At 39.6% G+C, this 10,888-nt stretch overlaps 1 long non-coding RNA gene across 1 annotated transcript; it reads left to right on the forward strand.

The window, feature by feature from the left end:
* The first annotated feature begins 263 nt into the window (after positions 1-263).
* LOC102307957 lies at positions 264-10,612 on the forward strand. The gene is made up of 4 exons (XR_315997.3): positions 264-598; positions 684-760; positions 5,111-5,220; positions 5,421-10,612. It is a non-coding gene; the product is annotated as an uncharacterized LOC102307957 (long non-coding RNA).
* The last annotated feature ends 276 nt before the right edge of the window (positions 10,613-10,888 follow it).

Below are 10,888 nucleotides of genomic sequence, written 5' to 3' on the forward strand. Positions count from 1 at the left end.
ATGACTTGGATGGTGATTAGTTGCAAACCTTCACCAATCTGTCTAAGCGGGACTACAGACAGTCCAAGTCTGAAAGTATCCTTTGTGACTACCTTGTGATTGAAAGTGTGACCAGTTGGTCAACACATTCACTTGCAAACAACGGGCAACCTCTGTGTCATTTTTGTATTATATTTACATTTACAGTTTGGTTAAATATCTGATTTAACCACATATACGACAGTCAGGTATTTAACACGATAAAGGTTATCTTGTGTTTCTGTTTCGATATTATGTTGCAGTTGCAATGTTACATTTCAATCATAGTGTAACTGTATTTATTTACTTAAAAAACATGTTTCTAAATACTTTGCACCTTCCAATTAACAACTGGTCAAATAGCGCCCCCTTACGGTGCTGTGTAAGTGCGTATCACTAACTCAGTGGGAGAGAGAAGAGAGGACAGGCCAGCTGTCCTAAACAGTAAAATATTCAACTCTTAACAGGAAGAAAGAAGAGCTAGCATTGTTTAATAAACTAACAAGCGCGTGTTTTCAGATAGTGAAATTAATTAAGAATTAAAACAGACGTCGTATTACGGGAAGTTAAACAAATGAAGGTAAGTTTAGCACCGTTAAGCTTTTCTTCGATGGCTTAGAAAGTTAATTGTTTTGGTGCTAACAGCTGCACATTTATCGCCACAGAAACTCCAGTGGAAATGTCTGGGTGTGGATAATAAACATTCAGCTCACGGGGGAAAGGAAGACAGCCTGCAAACAGAGTGAGTCCCATACAGCTTGTTTGTCGGGTTTGTTTTTCTGGCCTTGCTTCGTTAGATTGGTATTATGCATATGAACGCGTTCTGAATGAGGAGTGCTTTTGTCTGAAGTGTGAGTTTGTTGTAAAGCCGTGTGCCTACACAGAAGCACCCCGGAGAGAGCTCTTTATTAAGAGCTGGTGCCGTTTTCCCATCTTGTAAAGGTCACCTGTTGGATAGAACACGTGTCAGAGGTTATCTGCCATATTTGCTCAGAGCTGATGTTTACTGCATATGTGAAACGTGGCTGTGTAGAAAAATCATCACCTGATTTTGTTATATGTGGATGGAGAGAGAGAGAGAGAGATTCTGTAGCAGACTATATCTATTTCCACAGATTAGGCTGGCACAGAAAAAGTTGTCCATAATCCCACAGTGATCATGCAGAGTGATTCATAGAGTAAGTTAATAATAGCCACTATTTTTACTCATGAATTGCAATCTTTATGGCGACATGGTTATTCATTAAATGGAGAAACATTGTGCATTTCTTAGATGAAACTCTCTCTTTTCACCTTAGATTTTCTTGAACTTCTGATACAAGTTAAACAAAAACCAAACAGCTGGAGTGCGGTGTGGGACACAGGATCCTCTGGTGGGGCATTAGGCTCGAAACATTGGGTGTTTTTGACCATAAAGCCTTCAACTGGAGGGCAACTGGAGCTGCATGCTCCCTGCTGCAAACTTATTGGCGGGTCGGGTGATGAACCCTCTGAGATCTACTGACTAATCTGATAAGTATGTCCACTTGCAACCAGCCAAGATTAGATCCTAACATCTTAAAACCATAAGCGAAAGAAAATGGTCCAGCGTAGCCGGTTCACTGTGGTCAAACTGAAAAGTGTATTCCACAAACTCAATAAGCGCTGCTCTGTGACAGCCCGTGGTGACTTGGTTTCTTGATTAACTGCGTTCTGGAAAGATGTCATGTTGGTCTTAAAGCAGCTTTTGCGCAATACTTGCATGTCACAAAGCCACAACAGCTGCCTACAACTTAATATTGCTTTTGACGCTGTTCTTTTCCTGCCCGTTTTAATTATAAATTCAAGTGATGCATAAAAATCCAGTCCAGAAGCCAAAGCTGAATTTTCATTATTGACTGAATTGTTTTTTTTGGGGGGGTTTTCACAGCCATCAGTTTCTCTTCACAACTCATTTCCTTACCATAGCTTTTTTGTGGTCTGATTTACTTGACAGAAACTCTCGAGTGAAATTACAATGCGAGCATGATTTATTCATAGAGATTAAGTTAGATGAGGTTCCCAGAATTGAGACATTTTAATACAGAGGTATTTGCTTGAAAGTCACAAAGGCTACAGTAGAACTTTTGTTCACAGTGTGTTGTTCAGTTGATGTGGGGTATTTCAGATGGCTTTGCCCACCGGAAGTTTAGATGGAGTAAAAACAAAACAAATCCCTCCAGTGAATTCTGAGTCTACCGTATTTTGAAAATCCCACAAAGGATGCACACAGGAGATATCTTGGTCAGATGCAGCTAACTTCAGATCTCTGAGCACCCTACCTGTAATGCTGAGCTCAGCATCACTTAATTTAGCGTCTTTTAGTCACTACCTTTATCTCTTTTGATTAAAATGGTCACAACTGTGCATATAAATATTAGGGCTGCCACGATTAGTCGACTAGTCACGATTACGTCGACTATCAAAATCGTCGATGACTAATTTAATAGTTGACGCGTCGTTTGAAGCTTTGTAAGATCCCAAAAGACGCAGGAATAAGTAGTAGGATTTAAGAGTGTAATAACGGACTGAAACAGAAGATGGCAGCACTGCATGCACAAGGATGCCAGCTGCCGTTAAACTCCGAAGAAGAAGCAGTGTCCGGTATCGTAGCTGTATCCAAATTCAGGAACCGCATCCTCCTGTGCCCGCATTTGTAGGCCGATTATGTTACAACCAGACGACGAAGACTGTCCAAATTCGAAGATCCCGACAAATGCGTGTTTCATTTCCCCAGATTTGAAGGATGGGTCGGGTGTATACTTCGTGGCCCAACCTATCCCAGAATTCATAGCGCAGCCCTGCTTAGTTTCCAACAATGGCGGCAGCTGGTTAGTTTTAATATTACTCTTATTACTCTTTCTGGGTCACAAAATAAACGTTTAACATATTTTCAGGCGAGAATGTAGCTGTGTAAACCTCAAATATCTGCTCAGTTTATCAAAACATCACATATTTTTAAAAGTGCTCCGACGTTTTCGGAGACACCTGTTACCCACCAGCTTGATAGCTAGCCGGGGTTCAAGGCTCACTAGAGCCGGTGAGAACACCGGACTCCCTTTTTCAAACCCACCGCCGTCTTTCGCTACTCAGGTTAAACATGATATATAAGTCATTTAGATAACTTAAAAATGTTATTGTTTGGCTTTTTTCAGTATTTTATTTGTTCCTGAGTAAATCGGTTTGGCTGAGATTAAAATTATAGTTTTTACACAGCTGAATAAACGTCAAGCAGACAGCTGATTATCAGAAGTGTGAGATGCTCGAGAACATACTCCAGTGTCCTGTTATATTTTAGATAGCAAGGAGCAGACGGCTGAGTTTATTAAACTTCACCTAAACAATCTCCAGATTTCATTAAAATTTAATAAAATATCATATTATCTTTATTTTTAGTTAGCACATACCTTAAACACTTAAAGCTGTAAGCTAATGATAGTTATATAAGAGCAGATGCATGCTGGTGCAGTAAGCTGTACGTTTTACGTCCAATGGATGCATGATCTGATTAGTCGACTAATCGCAAAAATAATTGGTGACTAGTCGACTATCAAAATAATCATTTGTGGCAGCCCTTATAAACATACAGCTTGTGTCTAAGTGAGTCTGCTTAGTCACCTGACGGATAAACGCCTTCCGAAATTCTTTCTAGAGATAGTTGAAAGTTTGGTCATATGAATGCCTTTCTGCCTTTAGATCAGGAAACTTAAATTTGACAAAGAAAAGAAGCTGTTTGTTACACGAGCTGGTCGAGAGGAGCGCTCCGGTGAAACGCTGTTGGCCTGTGAATCTACATTGTTGCATTTCCTTTTTATTTGTGACCTTTCTAAAACGGTTGCTCACAGATCCTACAGTCCAAGACTGTTCAAAGACCCCCTCTCAGTATTAGACATGATTTAGGGTCAAAATTTATGGTTTGTATTTAAAAATGTTAAAGTTTTGTAAGTTTTAGAGTCCTTCTTGTCAAATAACTTTCCAATTTTCTGATCTTGGAGGGTTTTTAATATCTGGCATCAGCTGCATCAGCTGAACTAGGAATTTAGCTTATTTTATTTTGCAGGGACTATTAGAGTAAATGCTTTTTATTGTGCGTTTACTGTAAATTACAGCAGCACATCATCTCACCCTCTGCTCCTGCTTCCTTGGAAGTTAGCATTTAAAAATGATTACCGATTTCTTGCAGAACTGGTGCAGTTCTCTAAAGAGCTGTTGTCTGTCATGGTCTTTATATCCAAGCTTTACCAACATGTTGCTTCAAATGTTTTCTCAGAGTGCTTATTTAATAAGTTAAGTTTACAGAACTGCCAAGACTTTACCTAATGTGAACAGGGTTTTTTGTCAGATTATATTTTTAATCAGGCATGAAGAGATTAGAGGTTTGTTCTGAAGTCTAATTTACATTAGTTTTGTGCATTAAAACGCAGAGAGTTGTGGGCTGTGAGTCATGTGTTGCTCTGGGGACATTGCTATTAGTCCACTGTGCACTCACGCACTCCCTTTTGGTGATGGCAAAAATGGCTCTGGGTAGGTACCAATAATCTAACCCGTATAGGGAAGAAACTGAATGCAACACCTTCATAGCTAAAGCAGATTCCTTGAGTCTTTCATTTGGATTTTTCCACAGGATAACACCACCATATGATGAACCTCTGTTACTCTTGTCAGCTGTATACATAGCCAGTCTTGGAAATTTGTGTGTTGCACCTGTAATAGCAGCAGCATGGTTGACTTCTCTTGTGAGAAGAGGTGCACATCACTCAGATGTGCCTTCCCATGGAAGCTTCAGTACTGTTGTGTTTTTTGTTTTTTTGTTTTTTTAAGCTAAGTGCATATGTACTAGTTTTTTTCTTTTCTTTCTTCTTTTTTTTTTTACGTTTCGAGTTGTTTAAACTTGAATGCAAAGGCCATACTGTGAATGTGTTAGATGTTTTAAATGTTTGAAGTACCAGACATCTAAGTATAAACATCAGCCTCAGTCTCAGGCATCAGGGTGGAGCAGATCGTCTGGGCTTAAATCATGCGAGTATAGTGCTGTCAGAAGGGTACAGACAGCATTCATCACATTCCTCAACAGATGCCACAGACGTAAGACCAGCACGCCTTAAATGCATTGGACCTGAACCTGGGGCAGGCAAAACTGAGGAAATCAGAGCTGACTGGGGCACTGACGGAGAATGCTTTGAGGTAAAAAAAAGAAAATTACTGTTAAGCAGACTTCTTACCATTTCCTCGTCTGCTGAGCTGCACCACCCAAAATGTATAAACAGACCTGATGAATATGTGTGTTGATGGATGCAATAGCACGCATTTCAACAGCAAATTAAACTGCACATGGCAGTATGGAATGTACTAGCATTAAAGTTTCCTATTATGTCTGTTTCCAGGTTTCCCTTACAGTGTTAGATACACTGCATGAAAGGGAGATGGACCTCACAACATCTTTGTTTATCTCAATGCATCAAATTAAAGTAACAAAAAAAAAAAAGATTTCCCACCTGGCCTGAAAAAAAAATTCCAAGGTTTAGATGCACTTTTTAATAGGAATGATGTAAAATGTAAAGTATTTAATTTTTTTGTGTGTGTAATTGATGAAAGCAGGGTTATTGCTAGTTGTCTTCCTTGATCAGTTTTTATAGGGTCCATTTTAATATCCCATTGTGGAGAAGTGGTTGTGCTAGACCTTTGAAATGTTTTAGGGTAAATGTATGGACTCTCAGGGGTGTAGCTCAAATTAACACAGAATGATGGATTGAAAGATGTAGAGTCTCTGGCAGCAGATTTGGAGGCCTGTAAAAACCACAGCTTCGTAGGTATGGGACTGATTTTTTTTTTTTTTTTTTTTAGCATATTCTCATATACATAGCACATTATTTATAACAGTCCAAATCAGGTGACTGGTTTGACAGATATTACAGTTTGAATGTGGTAGGAAAAACACACATTTTCATCTAACTTTAGAATAATATTCCCAAATTACAAAGCCAAGTTCCAAATCAGAATTTCTTTTTATTTGTAGAAAGGGTGAAGTTAATACTACGGCCAATATGCTGCTGCTGCTGCTGATGGTGATGGTGATGGTGAGGAACTCTCTCCAAGACGGAACATTTCCATGTAACACTTTTTAAAGCAACTTATAAGATATTTCCTGAAACACTTTTGAGATGGTGAGAGTTAGAGCAGTTGAGTTCCACATGCAATCAGAAAAGTAAAGATTCTTGGAATTCAAAAAAAAAACCCAAACACCCCAAACAAAACACGCCAGTGGCGCAATTGCTGGACAACACACTCATAACTGGCTCTGTTTTAGTTTTTCGCTAACTGCTTTAACACAGCCAAGGTCTTTGGACTGCTGAGCACAACATACCAGCACTATTACTTTTTCCTGACTCAGAACATGTAGTGGGCTTTAGCTTGTGGCAAAGATAATCAGCATACATTGTTTGTGCATTGTTCTGCTTTTGAAATGGTTCTAATTTCTTTTAGCTTTTAAGAATTATTTCAAAGGTTGGCTGTGATGAACAGTTGAGATTCTTTCGGGACAGTCATCATATTTGTGTGAGCAGAATGGGTTTGAAGCTCTCCACATTTCTGCTATTCTTAATTGACCGGATCTAATGACGTTATTTATGTTTTTTTTTCTGTGAATAAGGACTATTTTCTTGTAATTGGATCACATTTGAAATATGTAATTGGTTGATGTCAGTGCTAGGCATTCATTCTTTGCATAGTTCACAACTGCTATTTGTGGTATTTTAAGCTTTAAAGAGCTCGTTGACATTTTGAACGATTGAGATGTACTGCCAAAAAAATAAAATAAATAAAAAATCCCAAATTCCACAGCTTTCCCAACCTCAGTCCTTCATGTTAAGATTTGTCACATTTGTCAGTTTGGGATTTTCCCAGGAATTTTCAAGAGATGTCTAAACTTCAGAGGAAAAACAAAAAAATGTAAGAACAGCACTGTGAAAACACAACGTGGATTATCTGCCATCGTGAGCAGGGATAAGGCGCACGGTTCTTAAAAGAAAACAATCCAAAGAATTTGCATGTGCAGAAACTTCCAGCTCCAAGATGTGTTCCTGAGCGACTGAACAGGAAATCTTGACTTGGAGCGAACATAAGCATCTTTTTTCACATTTCATTTTTAACATTTTAACATTTTGTCTCCTTTTTCCTGTTCCTGTCTGCCACTGGGGCAAAACACCAGCAGGAGAGGGATTGTGTTTGATTGTGGTGGACCAAAACCCAGACTACTGACCAATACGCACTTTGAATCGGGCTTCGAAGGATCAGATTCAAAGTGATGGAGTGGAGAATGGAAGCAGGCAGATCTCTGTGGGTTGGAAGACTTTGTGAGTTGGGATAGATTTTTGCCAGAGGACAGCCAAGTGGATGGCATCTGTGGTCAGCAAGGCATTGCCTTTATTTCCTTGGATCAAAGTTAGCCAGGACTCGGTCTGTTTAAAGTAGGCTTTCTAAAACTCTAACTTGGCAGCTTTTAACTTGGAATAATAAAAATACATCTGATTTGTAATGCACCTTTCATACAAAAATGCAGCTTTGTTGCCATGTTCCCAGTGAGCAGCCATTTCTTAACCACAGTTTTTGTTATGTGTACCCTTGTGGGTCACATGTAATTTTGAATAGCTAAAGACAAGATGGAACTTAAAAATATACAAACGGCTTCCTGCCGACTAAAGAATTCAGGTCAGCTGTTTACATGGGATGTGATTTTATTCTAGTCTTGTGTTTAAATGTCACAACACATTCACTCAGAACAGTGTTAAATGCTTTGCATGACTCATGGTTCAAAATAATCCTTGTTTTTCAGTCCTTCAGTTCATTCTGTCTGAAATAAGCTGTTTTAGCTCCTATCCTTTATGGCCCCTCTCCCTTTAAACCACCTTTGTGCTGATTAATTGCAAGAGGCAACCAAGGTGGGGAGTCGGGGGCAATTTAGACTCTCTAATTAACCTAACAAGCAAAGAGAAGAAGCCAAAGTGCCTGAAAAGAGTCCCCCCATGCATTGGGAGAACATTGAAACTCCATAAAGAAGGCATCCTCAACTAAAAACCGTCTTGCTATGAGGGAACAGCACCAACTACCACATTATAACACATTATTAAAACTTTGCCCAGGGTTCATGTTAGCACCCTCAAAAGGAAAAGCACAACATATAAGATTTTACGTTGAAAACAAACTCTTCACAGAGTAGTTGAGCTTGGAAGCCAGCAGTCTTGGAAAGCAAAGAAGCATACGTCCCCACGCATTTTAGGCCAAGATGGGATGCATGAATGCAGAGCAAGGGGCAATGCAGCCAGCAGTGAATCACATTAAAGCTCTTGTGTGGTAGAATTCTTCTTTTAATCTGTTTTTGAAAACATTTACTCTGTTGCATTGAAATTCCAGCTGTTTATTCAGATTTAGGTGTTTATATGGAGCATTTTTTTAATCTTGTGTTTGGTTTTTAATGCGATTAGAATCATTATACCACGCGCCATGTAAATGTAGCTATTCTTCTACCAGCCGCAGGCCTTTTATTTACCCTGTAGTTAAATATTTTCATTCTAATTTTCATGAGTTGATTTGTAGCTTAGATAGCCTGACTACACTAGACCGCATACATGTTCTTCCCAGCTGCCTTTGCTAACCACGTCTCAGTTGTGTATTCTATTTATGCCACTCATGACACCAGAGAACCAACCGGCTTTGCCCGGGCTTTATGACAACACCTGGCTTGTATTTAACAGGCCTATAAATAGACTTTCCTCCAAATACAAACCACCTGGATGGGGTCAAACCACTGTCACACGCATCCATTTCAGTTTTGCCAGAAAGAGTTATCTGAGATGTAACGATGGTGGTGAACAGTGATTTACATAGATGATATCCATCAGAGCCTGTGGTCAGCCCTGTGGTCTGTGAAGACTAAGCACACACATGGAGGCTTTTTGGTGTCTACTCCATCATTGCTAACCAATATAAGTTAAAGGGAAAAAACGTGATTTACTCTGAGTGAATTTTAATCGTCTTGTAATGGTTTTACTGCTTAGTCCCGCATAACTGATGGGTTTGGGATGGGCCTCGCACATGAAATGTCTGTGTTTGGTTTTCAGTAATTGCTTTTGCATGACTTGGTCACAGGTGTCAGGCAGAGACTTTTGGTAAATGTTTGGCATGGTAGAGTAAGAAAAGTTTCAGGGCCTACCTGGAATAGTCCGGGCTTTAAATAGCGACGAGGCGTTACCCGTTTCCTCTGCCGGTTCACTCACAAACACACATGAACTGATGAAAGTTGACTGGAAATTATGAAGACTTGGAGAAAATAAGAGCAATTTTGCAGTAATTGCCATCAAGCTGTTAGGTCTTCCAGTGCAAAGGCTGCATTGCGTGTTGGGAGTGTGAGTGTGGTGGGAGGTAGATATTTTTAGAATCAAACTCCTCTGTTCCAGTGGCATAGCACTCAAGCACAACATACCTTCTGTGCTGTGCTTTCCTCCTTAAGACGAGCACTTTCCCTTCTATGTTTTGTGTGCTGGGCTGGCGGCCAAGACGGTGGCTTCACAAAGGGTCACAGAGAAGGGGCTTTTAATATGACCGGCTTTTGCTGACTCAAAAAAAGCAGTCCGTGGAAGGATTTATGTAACTACATAACAGCAACAGACTGAGCTTAGATCTTCCCTTTAAGGAAGGCTTATCTAAAAAGAAAAGCTTGCGAGGTTTGGAAAAATGTGATTGTGTAGTTAGACAACTGTCTATCTTCATACTATCCTGTTGTCGTCACTGATTACTTGGAGGCAATCTGAAAGCATCCTGTGGCTCATTTGCTGCTCATTTTGTTTTTTATTTTTTAAATAAATGCCAGTAGATAAGAGTTTTACCAGCCAGGGAGGAAATTATTGTAATTACTTTATATACTACAGGATATTGCATAATTTAGTAGTAGCTTTCCTAATAAAATACATGTAGTCACGTACACCCTGAATAGAACAAGCAGTGGTGACTGCTGTCACCCAGCCACTCAGTTGACAACAGTCTAAGAAATATAGAGATCTGATCCAGTGATTTCAAGCCCCTGATTCAAAGACTAGGATTAGAGACATTTGCACACCAGCTAAATTTAACTATTGCAGTAGCAGACATATAGAGTATTGATAAACAGGTTCTTTTTCTAACTTCGGTCGGTGTTTCACTATGGGAATCGCCTCGGCGCAGGTTCAAAGGACATCATAGCATTTTGATCTTGATTTTATTAATAGAACTTATATATACATATACACGCCCGATTGCCACTGTAGCTTCTTTTCAGGCCCACAGTTTGTGAAACTGCCTTGCAGTTTCTCAGGTCATTGCACAGTCTGACCTCAGGTGAAATTACTGGGCCATCAGCTCCTGGGAAAAATGTTACATTATGTTAACACATGCCTGAATGCACTAGATCAGCAACTTAAAGTTCTGCTTTTATAGAGATGCGCATGCTTGCTGATGATGAATTAACCACATGCATTTTATTAGCAGCACTTGGCTGCGACTTACTCTCTTAATTACTATGGAAACAGTAACCTGTACTTAGAGGACTGATGGCCTGTGAAAAACTTTTTTTTTTCCTAAATTCTTTTATAGGGAAAAGATCTAAATACAACTGATGCAGAGAGCAATATAAAGTTGACTTGCTGAATCATGAGAACAAGAATTCCCTGTTTCCTTCAAATCCCCCCCCCCAAAATCCACAAAAGCATCACATTCCCTAACTATGCCCAAGAGCAGCAGAGCTGTCTGTGATAAATGTGCCGTGGTCATAACAGCTGGGGGATGACAGAAGCTGTCAGACTACAGATTAACTCAAAACCCC

This window comes from Haplochromis burtoni, unplaced genomic scaffold (genome assembly GCF_018398535.1).
Source record: "Haplochromis burtoni strain Fernald_Lab_line unplaced genomic scaffold, NCSU_Asbu1 Contig_87, whole genome shotgun sequence".
Classification (NCBI taxonomy): domain Eukaryota; kingdom Metazoa; phylum Chordata; class Actinopteri; order Cichliformes; family Cichlidae; genus Haplochromis; species Haplochromis burtoni.